General features: G+C 27.7%; 1 protein-coding gene across 2 annotated transcripts in view; it reads right to left on the reverse strand.

Moving 5' to 3' along the window:
• LOC123293396 overlaps nt 1-14,602 on the reverse strand; it is a 115,436-nt gene that overhangs the window by 12,176 nt on the left and 88,658 nt on the right. The window lies entirely within an intron of this gene.

Consider the following 14,602-nt stretch of genomic DNA (forward strand, 5'->3'; position numbering starts at 1 on the left):
AGACTTAAATCTTTGTATAATTCGTGGTATGTAAGACCAATAACTTAATTCATATTGTAAACTATCGATGAATAAAAATATAACAATTGTAAAAGTTTATATATTATTTATTGTTCGTGGCTGATTTGTACAGAAAAGAGGATCTATTGAATATCTAATTAAGTATCTGAATACAGCCCTAAGTATTAATTATTATGATAATCTGACGCTTAGTTTAATATTTATCCACAATTTTCTAAAATTAAGTCAATTGTTTGCCTGATAATAATAAAAATTGATTTTAAACTATTATCTAATTGCGGTGAATAAAAAAAATCCATTCGGATTGCCCTATTTTGACGCCAAACTTAGCCAAATTTTCGACAGCTATTGGCGAATGAACGAATATTTATTATATTGTTATTACTATATATATCTACTTTGTATCCCTCTGAATTTTTATATAAATAATTTTTAGGAGTATTTTGTGGATTAGAAGGAAAATCTAAAGTTGTCGAAATCTCATGAAGCACTAAATTTTCCATTGAAAAACGCTACAGTATTAGTTTCTCTTTATTGGCATGGCATAAAGTCAGATTTACATATCGTTTATTAACTCTCCAATATAGGCAAGTTCTTGTAATCGGTTCGAGTATCTAAATCGAATTTTTGAATATATCTTTGCGTTTATGGTCAGGACAATATAGATTAATACCATTTTTAGATTGAAGTATGTGTGCACGATTTCTCATAGGCAAAAATCATAGCGTTGTCGGATTTGCGCCAATCATTATGTAATAACATCAAAATATGCTAACAAGATTGCCAAAAGCTTGAAATTGAGAAAGAGGAGACAAGTAAATATTCTATTAATATTAAGAAAATTTGCAATTTTGATAATTATTAAAGTTGTAGAAAATCACTTAAACAAAAAGTTATTCCTTGATAATTTTTTTTGTAAAACATTATTGAAATATTTACTTACGATAATTTATTTTATGAATTTGTATACCATGAAAAAAAGGTATATCCAAGTACCGGTTTTGATCTCAGTACCTCTTGCATAGAATGCGAGTATTTTTGTGTGAACACAGTTTTTGATAATGAGTTCGCGAAGTTTACTCTCACCGAATATTTATTGTTATCATTAAAAATTTCGTTGCACTTTTCTGTAATAAAATTATTTTTTATAAATACTATGTTCTTTAACAGCTATCTAATTTATACATACAAATAGAGGACCTTATAATATGTTTAATAAGTATAAACTGTTGGGTATACGCTTAGTTTTGTGTGGTATAAAAATATGAATCCGATAAGAAAGCATTTTGAACATGGATATAAAACGAAATATCGCATTGGATGCATTTTATTATAAACCGTCATTAAAATAGCCGAAAAGTAACCTCACTCCTTTACATAAATGGTCTGAATATAACCAAGGGACAGAAAGACAGAGGTTGATGCATTTAATAGACTCTATTAATATGAGGTGTATGAGGTTTTGTGGTCTTGTCATTTATTTCAACAAGAAAAATAATCTATGTAGAAATGTTTTCTATTTTAATTTTACTCCTACGTCATATAAGATTATAAATACTGTCTTTTAAAAAGTACTGTAGAGTCTTTATAGCCCGAACACTCAGTAGTCCGCCTTTTCCTTCATTGTTCTTTACGTTTGCGAGTTTAATAACTTAAAAATGATATATGATCCATTATCTATACAATCCAAGTGATCCAAACAAATCTCGCAATACTGGATTTTATTGAGTCCTAATTATTGAGACTTTACTCTTTTTTCTTTCTGCTCTGTTTTCCATGCGATAAATAGATAATAGGGGATCGGACTAAATTTTTTTTCTCTTCAGATGAAGAATTCTTACTTCAGGAATATAAAAGTGCAATTGGTTTTTAAAAATCATTCCTAATTAAACAAAGAAGAAGATAATCACTAGTGACGCCATACGTTGGTATCGCCGTAGAGATTACATATATAACTTTGAATGCATACTTTGATTGCTTATAATTTCTTCGTTTTTTAATCAATTTTAATTTCATTTTCAAATTTTGTCATGTTATCTATTCTAGTTTTAGATTATTATGGGTAATATGGCCAATTCGATATCAGGATTATCCCCCATTGTTCATTGGCGTGCGACCAAATTCACATGTTTCACTCAATTACCATTTGCGTGCGACCAATTAATTTTCAATGGATACTTAGTTATTTCCAATGTATTGATAAATGGTAAGTAATCAGGTGGTCTAAATTGGAACTAATGAAAAAGTGGTCCACTTCCTGTGGACCACTCATTTTTGTTTCACTCACAAATTTTTATCGCCAATTGGCGGGATTTATCTGATTTTAATTTGAATTTTTTTATTGGCCTTTAAAAATAGTAAGTACAAGTATTGCCATCTTGTAGTCGAAATTGTTACTACTGATTTCGGGTATTCTTCTGATTTTAATTAGTACGAATTGTTATCGCTAGTTGGCGAGTTTACAAGTACTTAAAAATTTTCTGCAATTGTTTTACAAATTAATATTTAAAAAATCCGATAGATTTGTGATTTAGTAAATATGTTTTTAGTGTTATATTTGATTATTAAAAGTTAATTTAAAAAAAAAAAAAGTTAAATTAACTTCTAAGTTCGTTTTCCAATAATAATAGGGAGCGAGAAACAGCTAGTACAAAATAATTAATATATGATTAAATCAATCAATTAGTTTAATCCATTAGTTTGTTTTTCAATTTATTTGGGAATATTAGTGTGACGTTAACATGAATGTAACAAACTTCAATTGCATTCCAGTATGCGGGTGATGGTATACACATGTAATATTTTAGAGGGTGCAAGGCCGTCTTGTTGCAATATACATTCATACATAAACGGTATATATATGTTTTATATACATATTAAGGGGTGGTGGTGTAATTCGACGGACCGGAAGCGCGTGATAACTACTACAAAGGACTAAAGAGAGCGTCGTCTCCATTTTGTTCCCCATTCTTTCTTTTGTAATTCCTTGTATAAAAAAATTATACCAGAATGTAAATTATTTCTGAGAAAGATTAAAATTCATTTTTATACCATGTAAATATGAAATATATATCAAGGTATAGTAAGTTTAGTCCCAAATTTGTAACGCTTAAAAATGTTGATGCTACGAACAAATTTTTGGTAAAGGTGTTCATAAAATCATCTAATTAGTCCATTTCCGTTTGTCTGTACAACCGTCTGCCTGCCCGTCCGTCCATCATCATGATAACTCAAAAATGAAAAGATATATCAAGCTGAAATTTTTATTGCGTACTTAATAGTCAAAAAGTGAGTTTGAGTTCGTAAATGAGCAACATAGGTCAATTGGCTCTTGTAAACTGTTAGAGATATAACAAAAGTTTAGATATAAAAAATATTTTTTATAAAAAATAAACAACTTTTGTTTGAAACATGTTTTTGTACATTTTCTTCAAAACTATAAAAGATAGGAAGTTGAGAAATGGCAGGTAGCTTCGACTAGTGGTCTTGTAAAACATTCTCAAAAAAAAAAATATATATATTAAAACCAAAAAAACTGCAACAGACACCAAAGCCGACATCTAGGTTACCTAGGAAACCTAAAAAGTTTTTCAATCGATTTAAATTGCCATGAATTTTGAGAAAATGTAATAATCTTTTTATTACTGTTAATTTGTATTTTTTGTCTAACTTTTATGTTTGATCATTTAAAAAAATTGAGTTTTGAAAGGTATCAGTAGTTAAAGAAAACAGAGATAAATTAAAGTAAGTACAATGAAATTTTTACGTCATACTAAATATCCTAATAAATTCAAACGTAATGTACTCACATTTTGGATAAACTACTAAATCAAAATTATGTCTTTTTTGAACTAATACTACATTTATTTCATACAGAAAAATATCCTGTAAATAAAAAAAATAAGCGCTACATTTATAATGTACCAAGGTACGAATGCAATAAAGTTCCTACCGGGTGCTCACTACACCTGTCCATCTGTTTTTGAAGTCCGTTTACTCTATACCTTCTTCAGACACCAAAAAATATGTAGAAGCTTTTATGGAAATTGTAATTCAGTGGATTGATTTAAAAATTAATTTTCAGAACATTGTGTGAAAGTTTACACAGTGTATATAAAAAGGTGAACGTACACCCCGTATAATAAAAACTTGACTATACATGTATACTACATTTGAACTCCATATAATAATAATAGGAAGAAGATATTTTTTATACCGTTCAGCAAATTATTTTATCAGATATTGAGATGTATTTCATATATATATACCCATATCCAGCCCATTATGAACGGGTATGTATGTATCAAAGATTACCTTGGAGTTTCACCACCATTCATAAAAATATAATATATTATTTATGATTATTTAACGGCTATTGTTAAAATAAATATGAAATAATAAATGAAAACTATATAGGCATTATTGAGTATCAATATTTTTAAGATGACGCACGCATATGTTTTTTACAATTTTTTGTAATTGAAATTGACTATTACACGTTAATATAGTATGGAACGAATTTAAGTAAAAATATTTTTTTAAATATCTACTTTTTACCATGCATTACTTTTTTTATTCGACTAAAAAACATAATTTTTCTCTTGAATCACTTGTATCTATTTGCAAAAGAAAAATTTCGAACACTTTAAATTTTGACCTTTAGTCACATACAAATGACTTTTCTAGGAAAAATTATTACTAAGTTTTATATTTTTTATTGAAAACTAAAAATTGTAGATTTATGATATGGTAAAAGCGATGTAGGAATAAATTTTTAACGATTCTATGTCAATATGGTCACTTTCAAGGTCAAATGCTGTTGAATCAGACAATAAAAAGATGCAGCAAGATATGAATCCAATATGTATATGCCTTCAAAGTTCTTTCAGCATTTGGCACTAAAACTGAAAAATCAGCTGAAATTTTTTTCAAAAATTAAAACGGCTATATTTTGGTGATTTTTCTCTTGGTATAACTGTACAGCTTGGGACAATTATGGCAAATTTAAGTGCAACGCATAGGAGTAAATTGCCAAAAACTAAAACAAATGTGCCCTTAAGTTCACAAGGGGGAATGGCAGATCTCTTGGTTTTCTTATTTGCTCTTAGAATTTACGGATAGCAAAATTTGTTCGAAATATCCTCAGATAATGTTACTAAATTTGTAATATCGGCAGCATAATCCAAACCCAATTTGCCAACTTCACGTTGCTTATAAATATTGTTTATTTATTGTTTGAGATGGTGTACCTATATTCTGGATGCATGTTTGGTTACTCTAATGATCTAATAATTACAAATTTTGTATTTCAAAAACCTTTCGTGTACATCTCTTTAATAGAACACTGTAAATCATTCACCCTTTAAATAGTTTTTTTGTTACATTAAAAAAATAATAATTTTGAAAATGATTTAAAGTTGTTTTATAAACTAACTTTCTTGTGAAAATTTACTTCTTAATAAAATCAGTCATGTGTAGAATATTTTTATGATCATTGTTCTATATTTAAAGTTGAGTATAGTTTAAAGAATCTTAAATTATTAGTTTTGTAGATAGCAAAAACTAACATTATATTACAAGTTATAAAACTAAAAACTAGATAATTTTTGCATGAGAACAATGGTTGAATGATGATCTACCAGAACACTTAAAGATGTGACTTATTCCTTACTTTTCAGTGTATGAAATGCAAAGCTTTTCTTGTAAAATGCACATAAATGTTTTACACCAGAAAAAATTTTGTTAACCAGCCAAAACCTCAATGAAGGTCGCCTTAATTTAGAAAAAAAGAAAAAAGATTTCCTAAAATTTTAAATAATGAACTTTCTGTGTTAGAAATCATATACTTAACTAAGTTATTAAAAAAACAATTTATTTGTTAAACTAATTTAAAAAATTAATTCTGATTTGTTTGTTCCTTGGTATACTGTTATTTATTTCAAAGTGCCTACACCGACAAGAGTTGTCTAGGTAGGCCATTTGAAAAAGTCCCAAGTTCTTTGTAGTTTATCGACCGCTTTTGTGAAGTTTATTTATTTTTCCCAAGTGTAACAAACTGTTTTCGCTCTATTAGCTCATTTGGTTAAGGTGTAACCAATTCCGTCCGAGGGATGCTTAGGGTAGCGGGTTCGATCGATTCCCGCCGTCTCGACAAAATTAATTTAATTAATAGTTGTGATGGGCTGGTGTAATGTATGGTATATGCATGAAGGAGGTGCACTCAGCTTCTGAAATTGAGAAGCTGATAAATGGAATTATCAGCGGAAAGTTGATAAAACACATATATGGTATCACAACGGGCTCTATAGCATAAGTGTGTCCTTCGTGGACAGACAATATAACCTTACCTAACCTAACACACTTTTTTCATGCCATACAAAATTGAAAATTTTTAGCGAAACATTTAAAAAAAGTTTTCATTGCTTGCATAGAAGTGAAACAAAAACACAAAATCATCGTGATAAGTGTTGTGATTGCACGACTAAATCAACCCGTTTACATGTTTGGTTATGGTGAGGGACAATAAGACAATACCGATTGTCAATAAGATCGTAAATTAAAGAGAAAATTATTAAAATAAGATAACATAAATAAATTTCCGTTTTTATTTATATTAACAGATACATTTCAAGACAAGGAACTGAGTCCATAGAATTATCGTAAATGATTCCTAGAAATAATAATAAATCTCGCATTTAGAGAACGCTTTGACTGAATATTGGGAATATGACGACGATCTAATTATTTCGTTACCTAGAATTATAATTCTGAATAATAAAGTAGAAACAGTTTGAAAACTAAGTCGTTCCTTGATCAATTTATTTCCCTTTCCATTTTTAGTCATTTCAGCATATAGGTTGTAGATTTCGAAAAATATCAATTTTGACTCTTTTAACAACACTTGTGAAATATAGAAAATAGTCTTTCTCCCAGACCTTTGCAGCAATTTGTTTGAATTTCCGGAATTCTTTTTGAAACGAAAATTACGAACCTTAACAACCTTCCCATATAATATTCGTTATATTTTTCGTAAGAAAAAATTTAATTAATATTGACAATGTATAATATATATTTTGACTATTATATTATATACACTGTCAATAATCGAATATAATATAATGTATTTTGTATTGAGTACAAATACTTTGTACATTATATGTGTGTATAAAGTATGTAAAATATAAATTTATTTATCTTTTATTTATGGTTGATGTGATGTCTTACAATTTAATCAATGATGCAGAAAAATTTTTTGTTCACTTTATTTTCACAAGTTTTATAATATATTTTACAAAATCACAATAATAGTATGCATGTATATTATAGATACAAGGTGGACCACGATGTACATATTAATTATATATCGTACTTCAAGCTACATACTGTAATTCAAGTTAAATTGGCACATAATATTTTCAAGGATAAATTTTAAAAGGAAAATAATATTTAATAGACAATATTGCAAGCGTGTATTAAAAATATTCAAATAAAAAATACTTTTTTAGGAACTAGCTGTTACCCCTATATATTTTAAATGTGAAGTAAGGATGTTTGTTTGTTTGTTTGTTTGTTTGTTTGGTTGTTTGTTTGTTACCATTTCACGCAAGAACTAGCGAATGGATTTGAATGAAACTGTACAACAATATACCTCATATATTAGAATAACACATGACCTATAATTTATAAACAATATTAAAAAAAAAAATTAAATTTATTCTGACATTCTACTGGTCCATCTATGATAATCATTTTAAACCATAAATTAAAGATTTCTGTAAAAATGTATAATACTAAATGTTAAACAATTCATGGCCTTCTTTTCTGATATACTCAATGAATTATGACTATTTTACACTTAAAAAAATTGAAAATTGTGCAAATATTTTAGCTTTGTAAAGCTGTTCCTTCGAGTGTTATGGAAGGGGAATAAGTGAGATCAAGAGAGGTGAAGGCGATACAGCGGTGGTTTTTACTTTTAAGTCCAGTGAAGCGGGTGGGTATCAAGCTAGTTGCAAAATAATTTCTCTTATGAATAACTCATACATGACTATTTGCTGGACGCAAAAACTATTTTTTCTGGGATCTTACAAATCAATTTTGACCTACTTGCAATTGTAAGGTCCGATGACAATACAATCCTTATTAATATTATAAATTCGAAGTAATTCTGTCTGTATCTATGTATGGATGTATATATGTATGTTACACAATCACGCCTAAACAACTGAACCGATTGAAATTTTGTACAGAGATAGTCTAGAGCTTGATCTATGGTCCGTACTTTTAAGCCCAGCGAAATGGGCGGTTATTATGCTAGTTATTTATTCATTTTATCATAGTATCCTGATCATGACCACCAAGATAAACCATTTTGTCTTTTTTAATTATATTATCTTGAAATATTGATAAAACTCTTTACGGTCTGGTGGAGTAGTGTATTGTATATGATAGTTGCTTCTTATGATACCCTATTGAGACAGTTGGATGGGATGACATCCTGTACTAGTAGTATTCGCATACATACACTACATATAATGGATACTATAAAATTTAATTTATTAACCGTACACACTAGTGGTTTACATTATGTATGAATCGTTAGGAAACTATAATGGTTTTGAGGATTAATATTTTGGGTATATTTTGCAAAATATTCACCAGCTGCGATGATGATTAAACTTATTTTTTTGGGCTTAAGTCAAATCAAAATTTAAACAAAAATACATTTTAAAGGACAAGCTTTTTCTATTAAAAAGTAAAAAATAATTATTTCTATGAATCACTCATACATGACTATTATAAAACATGGAGGCTCCTCAAGCTTTTACTAATAGTTATGTATATGAATGACATATAGAAGCTTGTTCTCTTAAAAATATTTTTTATTTAAATTTATATAAAACTAAAAACGGTATGTATATCAAATATGGTGGAAGCGATGGGAAATGCTTATCATAAAAATACCATCCGATTTAAATATATTATTTCGCATCTTCCCAGCAAACTCTGCCATGCGTTATTCAAGAATTAATAGAAGAATAAATTAATTTTTTTGGAATTTACATAATTTTAAGTGGATGAAGCCAACTGTTTTTCACAGAGGATAGAAATTGTGTCATGTATTCAATAAATTTAGCCCTGTCAATAAGATAGATATTATATGTACGATACATGATAAATAATTATGATATTATATATGAATATCATAAATAATTATGATATTATATATGAAAAATCAAATTTAATCACTACAGTAATATTTTCCCCTTCTAAGATTATGTTTTCCATAATTAAATTGATATATATGTTACATTTAAATACATAAAACTAACTGAAATAGAAACAAATTTTTCTATTAATATTAATGTTTTTCGATTAGGTTTTTGTATCGAAATATATATATTTTAGTCTCTGTTCAATTATATATCTCGCAAAAATTGTTGAAAAATATGTTATATTGAATTCATGACAACATTAATTTTATCTACAGGATGTGTCATCGTCATAAAAGTTTCTGAGGCGATCAAAAATGTTAATTTTAAATCATTGGGTCACACATATTTATTTGAATTGCATTAATGATGTGTATATTATTTATATCGAACTACTTTCAGCTTAAATAATTTGTTTGAAAGTCTAACACTTAAATGACTTGCAAATTTCTCGGTAAAACAAATGAGTAATATGAAAACTTGTTTTTGTATCAGGCTAATAATTTTATCATAATAGGACTTGACTTAAATAACTTAATATATCATGTAATATGGACAATAAAAATGTGATAGTAAGGAAATATTTTCTTAGTTCAAAAAAAGATCGATGAGTTACTTGTTTTACAAAAATTTACTATATGCAGCCTTTTAACGCACAATATTTATCCCGTAATGCATCGAAACTGAATTTCCAGTTTAAAATAAGAGGAACAACAAAGGAATAGGATTGATGAAAGTCGTATGTGATATAATTTATTATAATATAATAAATTAATATTTTTTATGCAAAAAAATTTCTCTTTCATATAACTTCCAAGTAGATTAAATTCCCATAGTACAAGAGACAGTATAAGGTCGATCTTCCCCCATCTGATAACCAGATGAGACACATTTTTTATGAAATTTTATTGATTTTTATACATGCCTTAGTCATTTCTACCGAAAAGTGCTCATGGCTATTTTTAATTAAATTCATTTTAATCAATTAAATTAAGCTATTCTATCAACAATTTTTTGTCAGTTTCAACAAAAGTTTTGCAATAGGCTATCACTAGCTAATGAATAAAACACATTATTTATTTACCTAAGCACTTCATACACTGATTACTTAATTACTAACAATATAGGTTAAGCCTATTATTTATGAAGTATTACCAGACATTAATCAGCTTGGTTATGCTCCATATTAAACTGTGTTTGTAATTTAATGTAGATTTTTGTTAATTACTAATTTCTTTATAATCACTTTACAATATTAAACGAAATTAACCTCAACAATAAAAAATTTGCCACGCAGCGCAGAAACTGCGTAGTGTAAGTGATTTTTCTTCCTGAAATAAAGCAACATGTTCAACAACATAAGCTTATTATGTATTGTACTTTCCACTACGTTATTGTAAGATTATTTACAGCAAACTTACTACTGGAAAAAACATTTTTCTATGAGGCTTTTTAGCAAGCGCTAAATAAGTAGATAAATATTAAAAAACCATAATGATTTACAATAATTCTGTTCGAATCTGTAAATGAACAGTCTAATAAAAAGTAGTCCACTATCCTTTATGTTCTAGTCAATCCATAACCCACTCCTGTTTCTTTTAAAGTTTAAGGTTGTTAACCATTGTCGATAGATTCTGTTTGGCTATGGTTATTATTGGTTTTCTTCTCAATAAGATAAGTTATTCATTTTTATATCATGCATATATGTAATATGCAAGGTATACTAAGTTTAGTCCCAAATTTGTAACGCTTAAAAATATTGATGCTACGAATAAAATTTTGGTATAGGTGTTCATAAAATCACCTAATTAGTTCATTTCCGGTTGTCCGTCCGTCCGTCTGTGGACACGATAACTCAAAAACGAAAAAAGATATGAAGCTGAAATTTTTACAGCGTACTCAGGACGTACAAAAGTGAGGTCGAGTTCGTAAATGAGCAACATAGGTCAATTGGGTCTTCACCTATAGGTCCGTAGGACCCATTTTGTAAACCGTTAGAGATAGAACAAAAGTTTAAATGTAAAAAATGTTCCTTATCAAAAAATAAACAAGTTTTGTTTGAAACATTTGTTCGTAAACATCACTGTTTACCCGTGAGGGCGCAAATTAGGCGTAAATTGTATAGTATGTATTATACATATAAATTGTATATGTATGTGCAATGTGCTATAATAATCTATTAAACACTATTTATGCATGGTATTTAAACAATTAACTCAGTCAATTGTTTGTTTTCACTTGTTTTTTGAATATCAAATCAGAGATCTTATGATGACTCTGTGCACTGGATGCTCGTGGTGCAATGAAAATTATTTCAGGGCCCTTAAAATTCCGCAGTTGCAAGCTTACTAACATTAGGGTATAATTTCGAATCATCTGTAGGTAGACATGCCAATTGTCTACCTACTTAAATAAATATATTTGAAATCAGAAGTTAAAAAATCGTTCAACTTGTTTGATTCATTAGTATATTAAAATAATTAAAACCATAATGCCGTCATAATATTTTACTTTAATAAATCAATCTGTTGTAATTTGTGTTAATTATATCTATAATACAACATTAAATAAAATTTATTTAAAAATGTATATTTTTGTACTTTTTTAAAAACACAGACATAATTTATTAAATACATCGTAGTTAAAATCTCGAACAACTTGCATGCAGTGTTATTATAGAACCCGTTGAAAAATTAAAAGTACACTCGTAATTTCCATACAGATTTCATGAATTGTAATTTTAATGTACATTTAAAGCAACTTTTTTGACAATATATTAATACTGTTCTTTATAGCTAAATTTTTTGTTCTTCAGCGAAAATTCAGAAAGAGGTAACCTATAAAATAATAGTTTTTCGTGACATAGTAGTTAAATGAACTTTCAAATATTTGTATTTTTGGGTCAAAATTATTCTAGTACAAATTTTTTGTAAGTTTCATCAAATTCCGATACAAAAATTTTCTTGTATTTTTCACGACATTTGCAAAGGTAGGTATTTCCTACAATCCTTTTATTTTTTGCTTTAAATAATTATTATTTTTATACCATGTATATGAAATATACCAAGAAATACTAAGTTTAGTTATACCATGTATATGAAATATACGAAGGTATACTAAGTTTAGTCCCCAGTTTGTAACGCTTAAAAATATTGATGCTATGAACAAAATTTTGGTATAGATGTTCATAAAATCACCTAATTAGTCCAGTTCCGGTTGTCTGTCTGTCGTCTGCATACACAGAACTTTTTTTCTTTAGTGAATAGACAAATTTCTGTAAATTTTACCCAGTTGAAAAATATCTATATCACAGAAAATCTAGTTTCATAAAAACTTTCAACTTGATACGTCTTTCAGCTTTTGAGTTATTTTTGTCCAGAATACATCGGATATAGTTTATTTGTATGATTAATAATGTTGATTAAGAATACAAAAAAAAACTAAAATGTATATAAAATTTTTTTTAGCAAAATAATTACATACTTTAATTAACTTGTTTTATTTAATGAGTATTGACGGATTAACTACTCCTGGTATATTTTATGACATCCTTAATACAGAAATTGTATTCAATTATTCTGTTTATGTTGTATTTACTAAGAAAAACACAATTAAGATGCTTACTTGGGATAATAGTTTCATTAATTTTATAAATAATTTTTAAAATATTTCAAGTGGAATTTTTTAAAAATTTATTGTTCATTTTTAACGATTTTCAGACTCTTGATTTTGAGCAAGCATGCCGTTGCAAGGTTATTTAAATAAATACAAAAGGATACTGGAAGAAAATTGAGAGAGGCAAGAAGCTGATAGTTATAATGTAGGAGTATTTTCAAAAAAAAGGATTATGTAGTTCAGACAAAAGTGGTAGAATAATTTAGTAACTAAGGTAACTGAGTCAAAAAAATGCTTAATTTAAGATAATTTGCATGAAAATATAGAAAATTTCTAAAATATGGCTAAATATTCATCTAAATTTATGATATCAATTTATTATCAGTGGTTAGCTTAACATTTTGATGTTTATAGAAATTAAAAATATAGGAAAAATGCAGTTTTATAAATGGCATCTTAATGATTTAATTTCCAATAAACAATAATTGATTGGCCACTAAAAAGAAGTTTCAATAAATCACTTATTAAATTAAGATATATTTAATTCTTGAACCGGATAAAAACTATTAAACTCATTTTTTTATTGCTAATAATTTTTAAATTATATATTAATTTAATTTTTTCTTTATAGCCATAAATTTGTATTAAATTATTATATAATTTCACGACGAGTTTTTTAGTTTTTAAAGCTTTTTGGTGGGTAGGCACATATCGCAGCGTTATTATAATACCTGCGTTAAGAATAAGTTACTAAAGTTAGCAGAACGAAGGAAAAAAATTATAACGAACGATTGTGAATTGATTCCATCCTTTTTGCAATCTTTTGATCGAAATTACTCTAGTAAAATCGGAGACAAAAAAATTTACCAATTTTTTTACCCTTGAAATAAGAAAGGCAATTCTAACAATTTATTTGGTTCAGACTTCGATTAAACTTGCTTTATAGAGTATGATTTTGCCCCCAAAAATACTAAAATCGGGGTCATTTTATGATTGGTGCTTGTAAGAAAAGCTTTATTTTGAATCGTTTATAGGATATTTTGAAAAATTCTCATTTAATCGTCAAATAATTTTTTATGGTTTTAGGAAATTTATTCGCAAGTTTCTGTAGTTTGTAATTTTGATTTCCACTGATTTTTGTAATTTTTATCAAAATTATTTGGAAGAACGATTTTTATCCAAATTTTTCTTTAATTTTGGAAATTTTCGTGAGGAAAACTCTTAAGAAAAGCAAAATGAAAGCCTCATAGAAATTATGATATATTTCATTTTCGGAACAAGTCTAGATACTAGATGTCTTATAATTTTCTTTCGTTTTGAAGAATAGAATTGCTCTTAATTCCTTCTCTACACGTACCTTTGATAGTCAATAAATCCATTCTTCCCTAGGCAGGTTATCTCCTTAGGCAGGAAGTTCCTTATGAAGGCGAAACCAATGAAGGGAACGCACTAAGAAAGGCAAAATTGAGCACCGAATGTATACTTTTCTTACTTTGAAAAATAGATGCGGAATATAGATTCCCGAGCTAAATAGAAATCACTATGACGTTTGCACATGAATAGTTATATTATGAAGGAAAAAAATTGTTATACCATGATTTATCACAACAATTCGAGGTAAAATTGAAGTTTATTCTTTCACCAGCTAACTTCACAGACGTTGTAAAGGTATTATATTCATCAATAAATTTTATAAATCATGTCAGATTTTTATAAACTCACCGCAGGTAGGTGTAATAATACCAACAGAATAT

Source organism: Chrysoperla carnea, chromosome 2, assembly GCF_905475395.1.
Source record: "Chrysoperla carnea chromosome 2, inChrCarn1.1, whole genome shotgun sequence".
Classification (NCBI taxonomy): Eukaryota; Metazoa; Arthropoda; class Insecta; order Neuroptera; family Chrysopidae; genus Chrysoperla; species Chrysoperla carnea.